The 21,886-nt window shown below is 43.6% G+C and overlaps 1 protein-coding gene across 3 annotated transcripts in view; it reads right to left on the reverse strand.

The window, feature by feature from the left end:
* LOC122801567 (U2 snRNP associated SURP domain containing) overlaps nucleotides 1–21,886 on the reverse strand; it is a 2,423,494-nt gene that overhangs the window by 792,451 nt on the left and 1,609,157 nt on the right. The gene's annotated exons all lie outside the window — the stretch shown is intronic.

Genomic DNA, 21,886 nt, shown 5'->3' on the forward strand with positions numbered 1-21,886 from the left:
GCATTAAAATTATCTGCTTGTACAAGAAGGTTAAATCATCATGCCATATTAACTCTATGTACCTAGAGAAGGTGCTGAAAGCATCTATGAATCTCAGCAAAAGTACAGTTTTGTACCTACCATAAATGTAGATGTTCGAGTGCTAATACAGCTGCAGTAATCACAGATGGGTTTTCAGCCGTCAGGCGGTCCCTCGGTCGGCCGAATTCCAAAGTCTTGGTCCGGCGTCGGTTGTCATCGCTTACTCTTCTGACGTCAGTAAGGCCAGAGTATATAAGACACAGCCGACGCCATGTTCTTCAGTCTTTCTTGCCCCAGATGTCAGGTGCCCCCAAAAGGAAGGCAATACATAAATAAGGCTTATCTACATATGCAGGCAATGCAATGTAATGCAAAATCAGTGTAAGCAAGCAAATAAAACATAGCAGGATAACCCAGTCAGGTGGTATGAAGAGGTTGTTAGGCCCCATGCCTTTACCAAGTGGGGAAGGAGGGAGGGAAACCTGTACTGCAGCTGTATTAGCACTCGAACATCTACATTTATGGTAGGTACAAAACTGTACTATGTTCATCGTGCATACAGCTGCAGTAATCACAGATGGGTAGAGTCCCAAAGCTATGCATAGGTGGTAGGTACTATGAGGAACTGAGTTGAGCCAGAATGCCCTGCAAAACAGCAGTGGCAAAGCCTGCTCTTGTTCTGGAATATAAGGGTAGGTGGTAGTGTTTTGTGAAGGTATGTACAGAACTCCAAGTGGCTGCCTCCAAAATATCCTTAGTAGGAACGCCTCTGAGGAAGGCTGTAGAGGTGGCTGTGGCCCTGGTGGAGTGAGATCTGATACCAGCAGGGACAGATTTCCCATGATAGGAATAACAAAACCGTATGCAGTGGCCAATCCACTTGGAAATGGTCTGTTTGGTAACTGGTTTCCTTGAGCCCCTACGCATAGGACACAAAAAGTTGTTCTGATTTCCTGAAGGACTTTGTTCTGTCCAAATAATAACGTAGCTGCCTATGGATGTCTAAAGTGTGAAGCAGCCTCTCCCCTTTGTTTTGAGGGTTAGGATAAAAGGTAGGTAGGTGTATGGCTTGATTTAAGGCTACCCTGGATACCACTTTTGGCATAAAAGATGGGTTGGTACGAAGGGAAACCCTGTCCTGATGGAAGATGAGGAAGGGCTGCACCGCCATGAGGGCCTGTAGTTCAGAAACCCTACGAGCTGAAGTGATGGCCAGAAGGAAAGCTGTTTTCCAGGACAAATGTTGCAGATCTGTTGAGGCAGCAGGTTCAAAGGGAGGCAATGTTAATTTTTCTAGTATGTAATTAAGGTCCCAGGCTGGTATTGGTTGCTTCCTTGGAGGTCTTATATTCTTAGCCCCTCTGAGGAACTGTCGTAAGAGTGGGTGAGAGAATAAAGGAGGATCCGTGTTGAATTCTGCAGAAATGGCTGAGGCATGTATTTTTATGGAAGAAAATGAAAGTCCACTGTTCAGCAGTTCAGCTAGGTACTGTAAAACCTGGGGCAAGTTCAATTTTCTAGGGTCCTGGCCTCTTTTCTCATTCCAACAGCAAAACCGCTTCCATTTTGCAGAGTAAGCTTTTCTAGTAGATGGTCTTCTGGCCTCCAAAATGACATCCTGCACCTCCTTGGAGAGTAGGGACTGTTGTGGTGTCAAGGAATTTTCCATGCAGCGAGGTTGAGTGTTTTCAGCTGACTGTGAAGAGTTTTGTAGCTGTTCTGAGTCAGTAGGAGAGGCATTAGAGGCAGGGACCAAGGAGGAGTATGTGTTAGGCTCCTCAGGAGTGGATACCAGTGTTGCCTTGGCCAATCTGGAGCAATCAGTATCATCCTCGGTTTGTCTGTTCTTGCTTTCAAAAGCACCTTGGGCAGAAGGGGCAGAGGTGGGAATGCATAAACTGTCCATGCTGTCCAACTGAATGAAAGGGCGTCCACTTTCCAGGCCTTTGGATGAAAGGTCCTTGAACAAAACTTTTCAGTTGATAGTTCCTGTGGGAGGCAAAAGATCTATGTCTGGCCTCCCCACGCTTGGATTATCTCTGTAAACACCTGAGGATGTAACTTCCATTCGTGTGGATCTGTCATATTTCTGCTTAGAGTGTCTGCCAGTGTGTTTTCCAGTCCTGGCAAGTACTGTGCTTGAAGTTCGATTTGTCTTTCCAGAGCCAAGTTCCAAAGAGTCATGGCTAGTCTACACAAGGGGTATGAATGTGTTCCTCCTTGTTTGTTTATGTACCACATTACTGTGGTGTTGTCTGTTCTTATCAGTAATTGTCCTGGATGCAGGAAGTCCTTGAAAGCTGTAATTGCATTTATCACTGCTAGCATTTCTTTTGATTGATGTGAAGGTGCTTTTCCTTTTGGGACCATCTGCCCTGAATGCACCTGTCCTTCATGTGCCCCAGGCGTAATCTGAGGCGTCTGTGGTTATGACTTGTTTTGCTTGAGGCTTGCAGAATGGAAGGCCTGTGTTTACTTGACATGCTTGGGCCCACCATAGAAATTCCTTTTGCAAACATGGAATTATTGGTATAATTGCTTCCAAACTGTGACTGTGTTGAGACCATAGATTTTTTTAGGTACCATTGAAGTTTCCTCATATGCAGCTTTGCACATGAGATTAGAAGAATGCAAGATGCCATGAATCCCAGAGCCTGCAGGATTTTCCTTGCAGTAAGCCTGGTACTTTTTGCTAGTGTTTTGAAGTACTGAGATAGTTGCCCTTGTTTTTCTGGCATAAGATATGCCATCTGGGTGTTTGTGTCCAAGTTGGCACCCAGGAAGGTTATTTTCTGAGATGGTGTTAGTCTTGATTTCTCCTTGTTGATGGTATATCCCAGAGAAAGCAGTAACCGTGTCACATAAGCCAGATGTTCCAGTAGTATGCGTTTGCTGTCCGCTTGGATCAGGCAGTCGTCCAGATAAGGGTAAATTTGTATCCCTTGAAGTCTGCAGTAGGCAATCACTGATGCCAGGCACTTTGTGAATACTCTGGGCAGTAGATAAGCCAAAGGGCAATGCAGAGAATTGATAGTGGATTGAACCTGCAAGAAATCTGAGGTATCTTCTGCAGCTTTGTCTGATTGGGACATGCAGGTATGCCTCCTTGAGGTCCAAGGTTACCAGCCAAAACTCCTTGTCCAGCATGGGAAGAAGTTGCTGTAATGTGAGCATCTTGAATTTTGGCACGAGTAGGAATGTGTTTAGGATGGATAAGTCCAAAATGGGTCTCCAGTCGGTTCCTTTTCTTGGTACCAGAAAAAGTCTTGAATAAAAACCTTGACCTTGTTGGAGTGTAGGTACCTTTTGTATAGCTCTCATGTTTAGGAGCTTTGAAATTTGCAGTTGTGCCTCTGCCCTTTGATTTTGTGGCAGGTTTGGCATGCCTCTCATTTTTGGAAGAGTGTGAAATTGAAATTTGTAGCCTCTGTTTATAATGTCCAGTATCCATTTGTCTGTTGTGACAATATGCCAATTGCTTGCAAATAATGCTAGTTTCCCTCCCAAAGGTGCTGTCAGCTGAGACTTGCTTGGCATGGAAATGAGGGAGTCATTGGGTTTGCTTCCTGTATTGTTGTGCACTGTCTGCACCACCTCTTGGTGCTGGAGATTGCCATTGTCTGCCTCTATATGATCCTTGTGATTGCCCTCTGCCCCTTGTGTGTCTGTATCTGCCTCTTTGGGGCTTGTCAGTGGCTGGAAAGGACCAGTTTTTTGAAGGCCAATTTCTGCTAAAACGTGGTGGTTGGACCTGTAAGAAAGCCTTGATAGTTTGCATAGATTTGGCTTTTTCTTCCATTTTCCGTAGTATGTCCTCAGCATTAGTACCAAATAATACATCCTTTTGTAAAGGAGCATCAAGAAGTTTAGCTTTCACATGATCAGGTAAATTTTGTTCCCTAAGCCAGGCATGCCTGCGAATGACTGATCCTGTGGCAGCCGCTCTACTGGAAGCCTCTAGGGCATCATAACCACATTGTAAGGTGTGCTTACCCACTTGCTCCGCACTATGCATCATATCCTGTAAATCTTTTAAATCTGGTTGTTCAGGTTGAAACATTTTGTTCCTTAATTGTGATAACAGGTACTGTTGATATTTAATCATATGAAACTGACAGTTTAAGGCCCTCATGGCTAGGGTGGCCGAGGTATATACCTTTTTACCCCACTTTTCTAGAGATCTGGATTCCCTTTCTGCAGGGAGTGGATTCTTGGCAGTGGTGGCCTTTAATCCCTTGGGGCCTTGTGAAATGGTTTCAGGGTCAGCATTATGGCCTTTGTAGAGAAATTGGTGAGAGCTGGGTACTCTGTAATACCTATCAGGTTTTACTGGTGCAGGAGGCAGAGAATCAGGGTTAAGGCAAGCCTCCGAATAGACATCATCCAGTACATCCAAAACAGGGGTATAGCCAGAGGTCTGTGCTGAGGTAACCAAAGAAATTCCCTAAGTCTTTTCTTGGAATCTGAAAAGTCTTGGCCTTCCCAATGGAAGTGTTCCCTCAAAGTGTGCAAGGTTTCCCCAAAGAAAAATCCTCAGGAGGGATACAGAAGGAATGGACTGTTCTGCATCCGAATCCTCAAAAGGGGAGTAAGAGTGTTCCTCTGCATCAGAATGTTCTGATAAAATGGATCCCTGATCAGAATAGGAGATTCTTCCTCCACTCTGGGTCTCTTGTCAGGAGGGGCTGAGAACCTCTGATAAGAGTAATTAAATCCTCAGCCATTTTAAGCATCTGTTTCTTAGGCATGGGTCCAGGAGATGGGCCCTGTGCAACAGGCCTCGTGGGATGCCTGGCTGCTTTGGATTTAGTAAAGCCTTTATTGAAAAAGAAGATGAGGGCCTAAATACACCATGGGTGGAGGTGGACCTGTCCACATTAGTAGGCTCGACATTAGCAGGGGCTTCGGTTGTAGTCTGGGAAAGGACCGAGGGCCCAGCGGTCTCGGGTACAGAGAACACCGCCAAAGGAGTGTCGTCGGTAGTCAGGGACTGCAAAGGCGTCTCGCTGAGAACCGGACCACGTGTAGCCTGTTTTGGCTTGGTGTCGGTCCTTTTCCTTGTGTTTTTTGGACAAAACGGTAGTCAGAGTGTCCGACGACATCTTATAATCAAAAGCTTTACCAAAGTAGTGTTGGGCGAACTCCGCCCGACGCTTGATAGTGCGTTTATTGTAGGTAGCGCAAAAGCGACAGCCCGAGACGTCGTGGTCTGGGCCCAAACAAGGTATGCAATGGGAATGGAAATCCTTATGCGGTATTTGCTTCCCACAAGAAATACAATTATTAACTTTTTCTGACATCGGTCTGAGGCAAGAAAAGTTTCCCCAACGGGGTACTTAGCTTTAAAGAAGACTTCGGTTCCAATTTTTTCGTAATTCAGGAGCTGGCCGACCGGCACTTGCGAACTGCTTCTGCTTCGGGCACCGCGCGGCAAAAAAGACTGGAGAACATGGCGTCGGCTGTGTCTTATATACTCTGGCCTTACTGACGTCAGAAGAGTAAGCGACGACAACCGACGCCGGACCAAGACTTTGGAATTCGGCCGACCGAGGGACCGCCTGATGGCTGAAAACCCATCTGTGATTACTGCAGCTGTATGCACGATGAACATCTCTATGATATGTCCATGCACCAAGAGCTAAAATGACCATCATGACTGGAAGTACATGTAGATGAAATCTCTTCCCATTTCAGAAGCTTCCTTAGCAATGTAAACTTGACCAAGAAAAGGCATCAAGGCAAACAAGTTTGCTGATATGACAGGGGTAGTTATGGTCACCTCCTCCATATAAAAAAAATGGTGGAAGAGATGAAAAGTACAGTTGTGTACACCTACCATAAATGTAGATGTTCGAGTGTATTCACTGTTGTAGTCATCAGATTTGGGTTATCTGCCTGCAGGTAGCCCTCAGCCGGCCTGAATGCCAGAATCTTGGATTCCTGCATCGGATGCTGTCTCTTCTTCCATTACTTCAGGTCAACAGGGGTATAAAACATGCAGCCGATACCATTACATCAGTTTTTCTTGCCCCATATGTCAGGTGCCCCCACAATGGGAAGCAATTATATGTTATGGTACACCTCCATCAAAAAGCAAACACACCAGAAAGCTTAACTATACCAAACAAGAAGGAGAGGTAGAGCCAAGAGAAGTCAGGGGGCTGGAGGGAGGGTAACCAGGACTGCAACAGTGAGTACACTCTAACAACTACATTTATGGTAAGTGTACACAACTGTACTATGTTCTTCCTGTTTCACTGTTGCAGTCATCACATTTGGGTTGATTCCCAAAGCTAAGGAAAGGAGAAGGACGTTGGAGAGCATTAGGGCCAACTATTAAGCCCTGCAAGACTGCAGTGGCCAAACCAGCGCTGGATTTGGAAAAAAGAGGCATGTGGTAAATGCTTGGTGAAGGTATGTACAGAGCTCCAGGTAGCAGCTTCTAGGATGTCCCGGGTAGGGACTCCTCTGAAAAAGGCTGTAGAGGTAGATGCAGCCCTGGTGGAATGTGATCTTATCCCCTGTGGGGTAGGTTTTCCACGGTACTTACAGCAGAAATTAATGCAATGGGCTATCCATTTAGAAATGGTTTGTTTTGAAATGGCCTTCCTCCTCTGCCCCTGCAGCAAATCCAACTAGCAGCTGTTCAGAATTTCTGAGAGGCTTAGTCCTGTCCAAATAAAATCTAAGTTGTCTGTGCACGTCCAAAGAGTGCAGTATTTGTTCTCCTTTGTTTTGTGGATTTTTGAAAAAGGTGGGCAAATGAATGGACTGATTTAGGGCCACACTAGACACCACCTTGGGCATAAAGGAAGGATTGGTCCTGAGGGAAACCCTGCCTGCATGGAAGATAATGAAGGGCTCCACTGCCAAGAGGGCCTGTAATTCAGACACTCCTGAAGGAAGGCTGTTTTCCAAGAAAGGAATTTCAACTCTATAGTTACAGCTGACTGAAAGGGAGGTAGAGTGAGCTTTTCCAATACAAAGTTCAGGTCCCAGGCTGGAGTAGGGGCTCTCCTGGGGGGGGGTCTTACATTTTTGGTCCCTCTGAGGAATTGCTTTAGCAGGGGGTGAGAGAAGAGGGGTGGTTCAGTATTATAATGTGCTGAAATGGCAGAGGCATGAATTTTAATTGACGAGAAGGATAGGCCCTTGTGGAGCATTTCTGTTAAGTACTGAAGTATATGAGGTAAGCTGGGCACCGTTGTGCCCAACCCCTGAGTCTGGCTCCAGGAACAGTATCTTTTCCACTTCTCAGCATAGGATTTTCTAGTACTAGGCCTTCTTGCTTCTAGAATGACATCTAGCATCTGCTTACTGAGGGATGCTATTGGAGAGCTCAAGAAATTACCCAGGCTGCAAGGTTCAGGGTTTGAAGATGAGGGTGTAGAATCTGGCCCGGCTGCTGGGACAGCAGGGAAGGGGTCTGAGGCAGGTGCCATGGTTCCAGCTGTGTTATACTGTGCAGGAGGGGGTACCAGTGCTGGCACGGCCAGTCTGGTGCAATCAGTATTTCCTTGGCTTGTCCTGTTTGATCTTTAGCAGAACCTTCGAGGGGAGAGGCAGAGGGGGAAAGGCATAAACCGAGAGGCTTTCCAAGGTAAAAGAAAGGGCATCCACTTTCCAAGCTTGACTGTGGGAGGTCCTTGTGCAGTATTTGTCCAATTGGTAGTTCTGAGGGGAGGAAAACAGGTCTATCTCTGGAGTCCCCCCATTTGTTTCTCAAGAGGTTGAATATTTTTGGTTCCAGTTTCCATTCGTGTGGGTCCATGAGATTTCTGCTTAGGTCGTCTGTCAGAGAGTTTAGCTTGCCTGGCAGGAATTGAGCCTGTAAGCGCACTTGGTAGCTCAAGGCCGTGTTCCACAGAGCCATGGCTAGTCTGCAGAGAGGGTACGAGTGGGTTTGCCCTGCTTGTTTATGTACCACATAACTGTGGTGTTGTCCGTCTTTACCAATAATTGTCCTGGAAGAATGTGGTCCTTGAAGGCTGTCAGGGAATTCTGTACAGCTAACATTTCTTTTTGGTTGCTATGCAGGTGCATCTGTCTCGGGTTCCATTTGCCCTGAATGCACTGCCCTGCCAAGTGAGCCCCCCCATGCATAGTCTGATGCGTCTGTTGTTAGGGTTTGGGCGGCAGGGGGTAGAATGAAAGGGAGCCCCTTGTTGTGGTAGCAGGCTTCTACCCACCAAAGGAACTTTGTCTTTATACAATGAATGGTAGGAATCACTGCTTCCAGGTCCTGATAATGTTGACACCATAGGCATTTTAGATACCATTGTAGTATCCTCATATGCAGTATTGCATATGGAATTAGTAGAATGCAAGAGGCCATGAATCCCAGGGCTTGCAGAATTTTCCTTGCAGATAGCTGGGTCTTTGTGGCCAGTAGTTTGAAGTAGGTTGTCAAATAAACTTGTTTCGCTGGAGAGAGGAAAGCCATCTGGTAAGTTGTGTTCAAGCTTTCTCCCAGGAATACAATCTGTTGGCAGGGTACTAGATGAGATTTCTTTTTGTTTATGGTGTACCCCAGTGAGGTTAGAAGTGTCTTCACGAATTCCAGATGTTTTAATAGCGAGTCCTGACTTTCTGCCTGACTCAGACAATCGTCCAAGTATGGGTATATTTGAATATTTCTCTGCCTGCAAAATGCAATGGCTGGAGCTAGACACTAATACCCTGGGCGCAGTAGATCAGCCAAAGGGAAGTGCAGAGAACTGATAGTGCATGGAGACTGCCCTGAAGCGTAGGTATTTCCTGCAAGATTCCCTTATTGGAATGTGCAGGTAAGCTTCCTTTAAGTCTAAGGTTAACAACCAGGCATCTTTGCCTAGCATAGGAAGCAGCTGTTGAAGAGTTAGCATTCTGAATTTTGGGATTACCAAAAAGGTGTTTAGAATAGAGAAGTCCAGGATAGGACGCCAGGAGCTGTCTTTTCTGGGTACCAGGAAAAATACTGAATAAAAACTTTGTCCCCTTTCTTCTGCTGGGACAGGCTGAATAGACCTGATACTCAGAAGAGAGAGAACCTGCTGCAGAGCCTCTGCCCGCTGATTTGGGGGTAGGTCTGGCCAACCGTTTGGGGGTTGGTAGGGTGTGGAAGTGGAATCTGTATCCTTGGGAAACTATATTCAAAAAGTACAGTTTTGTACCTACCATAAATGTAGATGTTCGAGTGTTCACACTGCTGCAGTCATTACACTTGGGTGATCCTGCCGTCAGGCGGTCCTGCAGTCGGCCGGAGTTCCAAAGTCTTGGTCCGGCGTCGGTTGCTGTTGCCTCCTCCCTGACTTCAGTGTGCCAGGGGTATATAAGATGCAGCCAATGTCATTTTCTTCAGTTTTTCTTGCCCCAGATGTCAGGTGCCCCCACATAGGTAGGCAATACATATTGCTAATGAAACATACATAAAAAATAAAAACAATACCTTCAGTTACAAGCAAATACACCACAAAGGTTGTATAGGATAGAAAGGAATAGATAAGTCCAGCTAGGACAGAGGGGATGGAGGGAGGGTAACCTGGACTGCAGCAGTGTGAACACTCGAACATCTACATTTATGGTAGGTACAAAACTGTACTATGTTCATCGTGTTACACTGCTGCAGTCATTACATTTGGGTAGAATCCCAAAGCTAAGGTTGGGTGGCTGGTCTATAAAGAGTTAGGATTAGCTATGAGGCCCTGCAGAACTGCAGTGGCAAATCCTGCTCTGGATTTAGAGTAAAGAGGCAAGCGGTAATGCTTGGTAAAGATGTGCACTGAACTCCAAGTTGCAGCCTCCAAAATTTCCTTGGTTGGTACTCGTCTGAGAAAGGCTGCTGAAGTGGCTGTTGCTCTGGTAGAATGTGGCCTAATGTTATTAGGGACTGATTTTCCATGCTGTGTGTAGCAGTAACGAATACAGTGTCCTATCCATTTAGAAATAGTCTGCTTTGAGATAGCCTTGCCCTGTGATCCTGCAGCATATGCTACAAACAGTTGCTCAGTTTTCCTGAAAGCTTTTGTTTTGTCCAAGTAGAAGCGTAGCTGCCTGTGTATGTCCAAAGAGTGCAGAAGTTTCTCCCCTTTATTCTGGGGGTTTGGATAAAAAGTTGGCAAATGGATGGTTTGGTTAAGAGCCACACTAGATACCACCTTTGGCATGAAGGTAGGGTTTGTCCTTAAAGAAACCCTGTCCTGATGAAATATTATAAAAGGTTCCACTGCCATTAATGCCTGTAGCTCTGAGACTCTTCGTGCTGAAGTTACTGCCAGGAGCAGAGCTGTTTTCCATGATAAAAATTTTAGATCGGCTGTACTGGCTGGCTCAAAAGGTAGCAAGGTCAGTTTTTCCAAAACAAAACTGAGGTCCCATGTTGGTGCTGGTGCTCTCCGGGGCGGTCTTATGTTTTTAGCCCCTCTGAGGTACTGCTTTAACAAGGGATGAGAGAATAAAGGAGGATCCCAGTTGCAATGAGCTGAAATGGCACAGGCATGGATCTTAACTGATGAGAAGGATAGGCCTTTGTCCAGCATCTCAGTTAAGTATTGTAAAATCTGAGGAATGTTTGGGACAAGAGGGTCAAGGCTTTGAGCCTGGTTCCAGGCACAGAATCTCTTCCATTTTCCTGAGTAAGATTTCCTGGTGCTAGGCCTCCTGGCCTCCAAAATGGCATCCATAACAGCTTTAGAGAGAGGTGTTGCCTGTTTGACTAATGAATCTGCCATGCAGCCAGGTTTAGGGTTTTGAGCTGACCGTGCAGGATCTGATTGTTTTGTTGAGTCAGAATATGTGAAATTTGAGGCAAAATCCATGGTGGGCCTTGAGCTAAGTTCTTTAAGATTGGGTACCAGTGCTGGCGTGGCCAGTCTGGAGCAATCAGAATCATCTGTGGTTTTTCTTGTCTGGCTTTTAGGAGTACTTTTGAAAGGAGAGGCAGTGGTGGGAAGGCATAAACGTTTAGGCTTTTCCAGCTGAATGAAAGAGCATCCACTTTCCATGCTTGTGTGTGGAAGTCCTTGTGCAGAATTTTTGCAGTTGACAATTCAGTGGGGAGGCAAAAAGATCTATGTCTGGGCACCCCCATTTTTGCATTACCACGCTGAAGATTTGTTGATTCAATTTCCATTCGTGAGGGTCCATAATATTTCTGCTGAGATCGTCTGCCAGAGTATTTTTCTTTCCTAGCAGGAATTGTGCTTGCAGATGAACTTGATAAGTTAGAGCTGTGTTCCACAAGGTCATGGCTTGCCTGCATAGGAGATAAGAATGAGTGCCCCCTTGCTTGTTTATGTACCACATTACTGTGGTGTTGTCTGTCTTTAATAATAATTGTCCTGGATGCAGAAGGTCCTAGAAAGCTGTTAGGGCATTTTGAACAGCCAACATCTCTTTTTGATTGATGTGTAGATGCATTTGGTCTGTGGTCCACTTGCCCTGAATACATTTTCCTGCCATGTGTGCTCCCCAGGCGTAATTCGAAGCATCTGTTGTTAGAGTCTGCCTGGCTGTGGGTAGAGTGAAAGGCTGACCCTTGTTGAGGTGACATGCCTGTGCCCACCATCGAAACTCCTGTTGTAGGCAGGGAATTATTGGTATTACTGTTTCTAAACTGTGAGAGTGTCGAGTCCAAACACTTTTTAGGTACCATTGTAATTTCCTCATATGCAGTCTGGCATATGGAATTAGTAGTATGCAGGGTGCCATGAATCCCAAGGCCTGCAGAATTTGTCTTGCAGGGAGATGGGACTTTTTTGCCAGTAATTGAAAATATTGAGTCAGTTGACCTTGTTTGTCTGGCGTGAGATACGCCATCTGGGCCGTTGTATCCAAGCTGGCACCCAGGAATATTATCTGTTGTGAGGGCACTAGTTTCGTTTACTGTGTACCCTAGAGAAATTAGCAGCCTTTTTACAAATGCCAGATGCTTTAGAAAAATGTCCTTTTTCTCTGCTTGAATGAGACAGTCATCCAGGTATGGATATATTTGAATTCCTTTTTGTCTGCAAAATGCAATTACTGGTGCCAGGCACTTTGTAAAGACCCTGGGCGCAGTAGATAAGCCAAAGGGCAGTGCAGAGAATTGGTAGTGCATTGTACCCGCTTTGAATCTGAGGTATCTTCTGCAATCTTGTCTGATAGGGACATGCAGGTATGCCTCTTTGAGGTCCAGAGTAACAAGCCAAGCCTTCTTGCCCAGCATGGGAAGAAGCTGCTGTAGTGTCAACATTTTGAATTTCGGAACATCCAGGTAAGTATTTAGAGTTGAAAGGTCTAGTATGGGTCTCCAGGTTTTGTCCTTTCTGGGGACCAGGAAGAGTCTTGAGTAGAATCCTTGTCCTTGTTCCTGCTGTGGTACTTTTTGAATAGCTCTCATGTCCATGAGGGCTGAAATTTGTTTTTGAGCCAATGCCCATTGATTTTGTGGCAGGTTTGGCATTCCCTTTAGCCTTGGTAAAGTGTGTAAGTGGAACCTGTATCCTTGAGACACAATATTCAGAACCCATTTGTCTTGGGTGATTGTTTGCCAATTTTGAGAAAAAAGTGCTAGTTTCCCACCTAAGGGGGCTGCCAAAAGGGAAGTGCTTGGCATACGAAGGGGGAAGTCATTGGGACTGTTTCCTGTAAGGTTGAGACTTGTCTTCGCCTCCTTTTGGGGTTGAGGTACCCCACTGTCGTTGTCTGTAAGAGCCTTGAGGTTGAGGTCTGCCTCTTGGGCGTCTGTATCTGCCTCTCTCTGGCCTGTCTGACACTGGAAAGGACCAATTCTTTGTAGGCCAGTTTCTGCTAAATCGAGGTGGCTGTACCTGTAAGAAATCTTTGACTGTTTGCATAGATTTAGCTTTATCCTCCATTTTCTTTAACACCTCTTCTGCCTTAACACCAAACAAGGTATCATGCTGTAAAGGAGCACCCAATAATTTTGCCTTAACATGGTCAAGTAAACTCTGTTCTTTTAACTAAGCATGTCTTCGAATCACAGAACCTGTAACTGCGGCTCTACAAGAGGCCTCTGAAGAATCAAAACCACATTGCAGAGTATGTTTTCCCACCTGTTCAACTGCATGCAATAAATCCTGCATTTCTTTATAGTCAGGAGCTTCTCAGCTTGTAAGCATTTTCTGTTTTAACTGAGCCATTAAATATTGTTGGTACTTAAGCATGTGAAAATGGCAATTTAAAGCCCTTACTGCTAAAGTTGCAGAAGTGTAAACTTTCTTCCCCCATCTATCCAATGCTCTAGAATCTCTGTCAGAGGGGGACTGGATTTTTTGCAATGGAAGCCTTAACCCCTTTGGGACCCTGGGAAATGGTTTCTGGGTCAGCAGAAGGGTTTTTATAAAAAAACTTGTGAGAGTCAGGGACTCTATAATACCTAACTGGCTTGGTTGGAGCAGGGGGCAAAGAATCAGAAGATAAGCTGGATTCAGAGAACACATCATCCACAATATCTAACACAGGTGGAATAGCAAGGGGCCTGTGCTGAGGCAATAAAAGGAAGTCCCTGAGCCTTTTCTTGGAATCTGAATAATCCTGTCTTTCCCAATGGAAATGCTCCCTCATGGTATGTAAAGTTTCCCCAAAAGAGTAATCCTCAGGAGGAGAGGCTGAAGGAATAGATTCTTCAGCATCAGAGTCCTCATAGGGGGGAAGGGAGTATCCCTGGTCTGAAGAGGAATCAGAGGAATTGGAAACCTGAGCAGAGGAATCATAGTCTGTATCCTGCCTAGGCCTTTTCTCAGGAGGGGGATGGGAACCCCTGATTAGAGTAATGAGGTCTTCGGCCATTTTGAGCATCTGTTTCTTAGGCATGGAGGACTGTCCTGGAGAATGCTGTACTTGCTTCTTTGTCTTTAATTCATAGATTCATAGATTAGTACTAGGCTAGCTGCCCTCATGGACCATTTTGAGCCTAGCCAATTACCCCCTGTGAGAATCCTCCCTGCTGCTAAGGTAGGCAAAAACCTTATTACCACCTCCACCCAATGGTGTTTTTGTCTTGGCTGTTGCTTTAATGGTAAGTTGTGAAGGTCTGAAAACACCCTCAGAAGCCGATGCCTGCTCAGCAGCTCTGGAACCATCTGAGGGATTAGTTTCCGTAGGCCCAATACCTTGAGTTTCCAGAGACCTAGTTGTCTCCACGTGGGAGTCAGAGGCGGCCTGTGGCTCTGAGGTAGCGGGTGTCAGGGGCTGCGAAAGCACCTCAGTGAGAACCGGCGAACCAGCGACTGGCCTAGAAGAGGCTTCGTCGTCGGTTTTGGACCTCAGATGCTTGTCTTTACCCTTGTCTTTGCGTTTTTTATGAATAGCGGTCGTCAGTTGATCCGACGGCACTGCATAATTGAACCTTCAGCCAAAGCAGTGCAAAGCAAAATCAAAACGTCGTTTTATAGTGTGTTTGTTAAATTTAGCACAAAACCGACAACTAGTGACGTCGTGATCAGGGCCTAGGCATGGAATACAGTAAGAGTGGAAGTCCTTATGAGGTATTTGCTTCCCACAAGAAATACAATTATTAACTTTTTCTGACATCGGTCTGAGGCAAGAAATAAGTTTCCCCAACGGTGTACTTAGCTTTATTGAAGACTTCGGATCTGAAATTCGACTTTGAAAATCTCAGGAGTCGGCCGACTGGCACTTGTGAACTGCTTTTGTTTCGAGCACCGCGCGGCAAGAAAGACTGAAGAAAATGGCGTCGGATGTATCTTATATACCCCTTGCGCACTGACGTCAGGGAAGAAGTGACAGCAACCGACGCCGGACCAAGATTTTGGAACTCTGGCCGACTACGGGACTGCCTGATGGCAGGATAACCCAAGTGTAATGACTGCAGCAGTGTAACACGATGAACATCCCCATTTGTCCTGGGTAATGAGTTCCCAGTTTTTGCATGCAGAGCGAGCTTTCCTCCTAAGAGAGCAGGCAGTGGAGCAGGGCTTGGAAGGGTTAAGGTTACGTCACTGTTCCATTTTTCCATAGGGGGTGTCTTACTACTCCTTCCTTTGGAAGTGGGAGCTCCCCAATGTTTAGGCCTGTGAGTAGCCTGAGACTGTAACCTAGGTGGTCTGCTGTTTCTGGGTTTGGACTGAGGAGGCCTAGAAGAGGCTGGAAAGGACCAATTCTTTGGAGGCCAATGCCTACTAAATCTGAGAGGCTGTACTTGCAGGAAATCTTTAACAATTTGCATAGATTAACTTTTTCCTCCATCTTTTTGATTACTTCTTTTGCTTTGTTACCAAAGAGGCAGTCTTGGTTTAAGGGAGCATCCAGTAATTTAGCTTTAACATGATCTGGCAAGTTTTTCTCCTTAAGCCAAGCCTGCCTTCTAAGTACAGACCCACTGACAGCAGCCTTGCAAGATGCTTCAAAAGAATCAAAACCACATTGCAAAGTATGTTTACCAACTTTTTCTGCAGAATGCATTAAATTCTTAAGTCTTTGTGTTCAGAACAGTCAGGAATCATCATCATTTTCTGTTTAAGCATCCCCAAAATATGCTGCTGGTACTTTAACATGTGAAACTGGCAATTTAAAGCCCTAATGGCCAAAGGAGCAGAAGTATATACCTTCTTACCCCATCTGTCCAAGGCTCTAGAATCTCTATCAGAAGGGGTAGGGTTTTTGGCAGCAGTTGCTTTAATGCCCTTTGGTCCTTAGGAAATGGTCTCTGAATCCGCAGTAGGATTCTTGAAGAGAAACTTGAGAGAGTCAGGCACTCTGTAATACCTGTCAGGTTTTCTGGGAGCTGGAGGTAAAGTGTCTGGGGAAAGGCTAGATTCCAAGAAAGTATCATCTACAATGTCCAGAACAGGAGGGACAGCTAAAGGCCTGTGTTGAGGCAGGAGTAAGAATTCCCTAAGCCTCTTTTTGGAGTCAGAGTAATCCTGGTTTCCCAGTGGAAATGTTCCCTAAGAGTGTGCCAGGTTTCACCAAAAGAAAAATCTTCTGGAGGGGAAGCAGAGGGAACGGAATCCTCTGCATCAGAATCCTCATAGGTAGAATAAGGGCAAATCCTGGTAATCAGAAGAAACAGAAATATCAGATTCCTGATCAGAAGAATCAGAAGGAAAATCAGTTCTAGGTCTATTAAAGGGGGAAGGCTGGCTTTGATGTTGTGGGTTCTATAATTAAAGAAAACGAGAGAGTTAGAACAATTTTATTGGACAAGATAGAGCGAATTAATGTAAACATTATTAATGACTTGCTTTTTAAGGTGGAATCTGAAAAGAAATTATATAATGACATTTTTTCTGATATGGAGTCAAAATGTAAGACTAACATGAAAAGGAAGCAGGCTAAATTAGAGAGGGATGTAAGGGATTACAAGTATGGTAGGGCCTATCCTAAACCTAAAACATCTTATTCTTTTGCTACTGCAGCCTTTTACCATACTGACAATGGACCTGTAGATTCTCCTAGACAGAATGTAGATTTAGAGGGGCAGGATATGTTTTTTGATCAACCTGAAATTTTTGAAATGGACATGCCTGCCCCTTTACGGAGATCGGACAGGATTCGCAACCAGAATCCTGTCCGTTATCCACAGTACAAGAACAATTACAGACGGAATTACCATTGAATGTTCATTTAGATATGAACACTCCAGTAACAAAACAAGGTCATATTAATTGAATGATTACAAGATTTTTAACTATAGTGATATAGAAGTAAAAGTGGAACATTTTCATTTATTTTCAAAGGGTTTTAAATTTATTCCTATTAGAAAAGCCAGTTTACCCAGACTAATTGTAGATTTAAAGTTATTTTTAAGAAAAATGAACTTTGCTTTATTATTTCAGGAAAACAAAATTGAAATAGAGGGTACTGGCTCTCTGAGGAAAAGAAGCACTATGAACCCACCTTTACATCCACAATTGAAAAACTTGGATATAATTCTAGAAAGGGAAATTAGGAAAGTAGTAAGCCAGCACAGGATTTTTCCTAATTTGTCAGTGGGTGAAAAAGCAGTGTTAAACGAACTGAGAAATAACAGGAATGTCAGAATTATGCAGCCCGATAAAGGTGGAGGTACAGTATTGATGGATTTTATAACCTATGAATCCAAACTGAAGGATTTACTTTGTGATACCTCCAAATACTCACGGGCCTCTGTCAACGAGGTCAATTTGGCACATTCCAAAATTAAGTTGTTATTGTATGATTTACTATTGGAGGGTTCCATTGATAAGGACACCTACAATTTCTTGATTAACCTACATCCCAGGGTCCCTTCAGTTTTCGGGATACCCAAGGTCCATAAGGACCAAGTGGACCCTCCTCTTAGAGTTATTGTGGCCTCGGAAGGTTCTGCTACTACTTCACTGGCTAAATTTGTGGATGACAAACTAAAAAAGCTTTCTCATGAGGGTCCAACTGTACTAAAGGACTCTTGGGATTTTCTTAGGTGTGTTCAACCTTATTTATTTTCCTCAGAATTGTCCTTTGTTACTTTAGATGTGGTAGATTTGTTTGGATCTATTCCTCATGATGTTGGGCTTCAGTGGCTAGAAGATAGTATGAGGGATAACAAATCGTTTTCAGGGGACGACTTTAGGAACTGTTTAATGTTCATGGACACAATTCTCACCAACAATTATATGTTTTTCCAAGGAGAATTTTTTAAGCAAAAGAGAGGAGTTGCAATGGGGGCTAAATGTGCACCCACATACGCGAACATAATTTTGTCTAGATGGGAAGAATTATACGTATTAAACAGTCCTTTTGTTGGGTGCTGGTCTTTATATAAAAGGTTCCTGGACGATATAGTCATATTTTGGACAGATACATATCAAAGATTTATTGAATTTTTAGATTATTTAAAAAGTTCCACCACCTTTTTAGATTTCACTTATAATTATAATTCAGAAACCCTCATTTATTTGGATGTTTTCATTTCCAAAAAAGCTGATGGCTTCTCTTCTTGTATTTACCGTAAGGAAACATTCTCCAACTCTTACCTATATTTTAAGAGCAGCCACCCCTTTTTCCAGAAGAAGAATCTGGTTAAGGGACAGTTAGTAAGAGTTAGTAGAATGACTTCAGATGACCATGACTTCATCATCGAAAGTGGTAAAGTTTTAGAAATGTTTAACAGACGTGGTTACCCAGATATGTTATTACAGGAGATGTTTGATTTAGTGGCCCAGGGAAGAAAAGATAGATTTGCCCCTATTTTAGGACAAACCATTCAAGCTGCAGGACATACAAATACCCACATGAATGAGCTTAAGAAGTGGGATGATGCATTCATTTTAGATTATTCAGGGGATGCAGCTGTAATTAAGGAAGTTATTTTTAATGAATGGAACAGGTTTGTGGAAATTTCCGATTTAAATGTATTCAAAAATAAATCTTTGAAGTTTACTTATCGGAAAGACTTAAATTTTAAACAATTATTTGAGTTTGGTATACAGAATAAGGCTAGGGCATCTTTAAAAAGAGCGGGTACTTTCAAATGTGGATCCTGCTCACAGTGCCCCTATATAGCTAATAAAACCAGCATTTACATTACAGCAAGGGACAAGGAGGATTACTAGTGACAGTTTCTCTAACTGTAATACTTATGGTGTGAATTACATTGCTATATGTAAAATGTGCAGTTCTTACTATGTTGGAAAAACCGAGAGAAAGTTAAAAAAACGTATATACGAGCACTTGTATGAAATAAAGAAACAAAATAGTAAAAATGCCCTTTTTAGACATACTTTGATTTGTTCCCAGGCTACATTTCTTTTCTTTGTCTTAGAAATTATTCCAAAGGAAATAAGAGGTGGCATGTGGGAAGCCAAACTCGAATATAGAGAGTTGTACTGGCAGATTATTTTGGATTCCACCAAGTTACCTGGTTTGAATGACATGATTTCCATTTCTTCAGTTCTTAAATTAAGGGCTGCTAAACTGTGATTTTAGGTTTTAGCCACAAGGTGGCTATGGAAATATGGAATTAGGGCTAGATTTTTTTAAACTTCAAACTATTTTTAAACAACTGCAATAGTAACTTCATATATATATATATATATATATATATATATATATATATATATATATATTTATATACATATATATATAAAGGGAAGATACAATTTTTAACTAATTTATATGTATTTTGAATAATTATGTTGTGTATTAAAAATTTCATTTATTGTACTTACAAACTTTTACGTAAATAGTACTGTTAAAGAAGTTTGAATAGACATTTTAGTACTACAGATTTTCACTGGTTAGATATTAATTGAATCATGATATTGAATGGCTATTTAAATGTTCTGTTTCTTGTTTTAAGATCACTTTCTGATGAAGACTTGCCTTTGTTGAAAACGTATAGATTGGTTTGGCGTTATTGGTGTTTTGTGATTTTCAATAAAAGATCCTTTTAAGAAGGAATCCTGGTTTCCGACCTCTATTTGGACACTCCTTGCAAGTCTCTATTTTGGTTTTGGTTGTCGTTTGACTTGCTTCCATCTTTTGGTTTGGTTCCCCTAATTAAGGTAATGAGGTCTTTAGCCATTCTAAGCATTTGTTTTTTAGGCATACGGGCCTGAGCATGCGGTCTGGACGTCAGTTTTCTAGGCGTGGGTCGAGTTTTAGACCTGGATGAAGAAGGTGGTGTCTGTTTGAAATGCAAGCCTGTAGGCCTGAATACGCCCTCAGAAGGCGTTGCCTGCACAGCGGATCCGGACCCACCCAAGGTAGAGACATCCGCAGGTTCCATAGTCGAAGAAGCATCTCGCAGCATACCGGACTCTGAATGGGTGTCAGTAGAGGCCTGCGAATCTGAGGTAGCGTGTATCAGGGGCTGCAAAAGCGCCTCACTGAGTACCGACGGACTGGCAACTAGCTTAATGGAAGCATTGTTGGCAGTTTTGGACCTATGCGGTCTGTCTGTCTTTATCCTTACGTTTTTTTCAGAATATCGGTAGTCAGATGGCTTGCCGAAGCCATTTCTGGATAGTTATAACGAGTAACAAAATAATTTGCTGCAAACATAGCCCGACGACGAATAGTTTGGGGGCTGAACAAGACACAAAACCAACAGCGAGGGACGTCGTGGTCTGGGCCTAAGCAAGGAATGCAGTACTAATGAAAATCTTTATGAGGTATTTGCTTTCCACATGTAATACAATTGTTAACTTTTACTGACATCGGTTAAGAGAAAGAAATAGGATCCCCAATGGGGTAGTTAGCTTTTTTGAAGACTTCGATTCTGAAACTCGAAAATGAAAATTTCAGGAGTCAGCCGACTGGCACTTGCGAACTGCTTCTGCTTCGGGCACCGCGCTGCAAGAAAGACTGATGTAATGGTGTTGGCTGTATGTTTTATACCCCTGACGACCTGACGTCATGGAAGAAGAGACAGCATCAGACGCAGGAATCCAAGACTCTGGTATTCAGGCCGGCTGAGGGCTACCCTGCAGGCAGATAACCCAAATGTGACAACTGCAGCAGTGAAACACGAAGAACATCTACTTTCTTGCCCATTCTCCTTGAGACATTTCAGGGTCTCTTGTGCCTGTTCACAAAAGAAGGTGCTTGCCAATGAATGAAACAATCTGCTCCTCTTTGTTGACATCAAAAGCTGCCAGAAGAACAAAGCCACATGTTTCCTTCACACGTCTACTAATGTCATACCTCTGGGCTGATAATCAATAATGTCAAATATCAATCTTCATGAATGATCACAGACTTTGCTATACTGTCCAAGTCAGAATATTTACACCTGAGTCAAGGTGACTTCTAATAAGATACCTTTTATTTTTCTGCATATAGACCCAGTACCAGGTAAAGCAAGCAATGCAGTTTGCAACGCACGCAATAAACAAGAAGGCAGCATACATCTAGTCTCAAATACCCAGGTGTTTTGACTCCTTAACTGGGGTGACAGCTGGAGATGTACAGGTCAACAAGTAAGTAAGGCAGTTGATGAGGAACAAGAGAATCTGCAGTTACAGTGGCTAATGTTTGAAGTTGGTGGTACAAAAGGGAATATTCAAGCTTGGCTTGTAGTGTACAGGAATAAAACCCTGATTATAACCCATATGTCCCAGGTTTGAGCAGTGTCAAGGGCACTGGAAGAGCTGGAGAGGGTGGAAGTAAGTGGCATATACCAGCTCTCCATCTTGAGGGAAGGAAGATGATGGTCCCAATCAAGTGACATGCTCCTATGCGAGTGGAGGCTTGAACACAACTAGTGGTCGTAGTAATGGGAAATGTGCCTGGAAATCCTGACAACAGCCCTCAAGTGGCACATTTGTGGAAGCATGCACACAGCCTCAGCAATGACAACAGTGCCCATATCAGCCACAAAGGGTGGCATTAGGTCCAGAAAGAAACCACCCTCATGGCTGCCTGCACAACTACTATACCATGGATTACACTCACCTGTGACGGGGAAAGAATGGGTAGTGACTGTTGCTTAAAGGTCATCAGGCTTTGGAGGTGGAAAATGGAGAGTGGAGGAAAATAAAAAAGAAAATTCAAGAAGTGATGAAAGGTATCTCTTAAGTAACCTGCGAGTTACAGGATTTGTTTGGAGATAGTCATGCAATGTGAGTGCATATTATCATAGATAACAAAAAAGGAATATTCTCTCTCTCCCTCTTTCACTCGCTTTCTCTCTGATGGACTCCTGGCAGCTCTATGGCCACTTCCTTTAAGTACTTACCATAAATGAGCTATGGAATCCTACCAAGTCAATGATCATCATCAAACACTAGATTGTCTAAAAAGGATGGCATATTTTCGACTGTGGAGAACAAAGTTGAAACAAAATAAATGGAAGGAAAGTGGCTGATGGCTTGTTTTCCTCTTCTTATGATTCAGAATGTTCATCCAGACCAGTTGAGTTCTGAGACACTGTCAGAGACCCTTCTGCCTGATGTAATTG

The sequence above is a fragment of the Protopterus annectens genome, chromosome 5.part0 (genome assembly GCF_019279795.1).
Source record: "Protopterus annectens isolate FY-2018-M chromosome 5.part0, PAN1.0, whole genome shotgun sequence".
Lineage (NCBI taxonomy): Eukaryota > Metazoa > Chordata > Ceratodontiformes > Protopteridae > Protopterus > Protopterus annectens.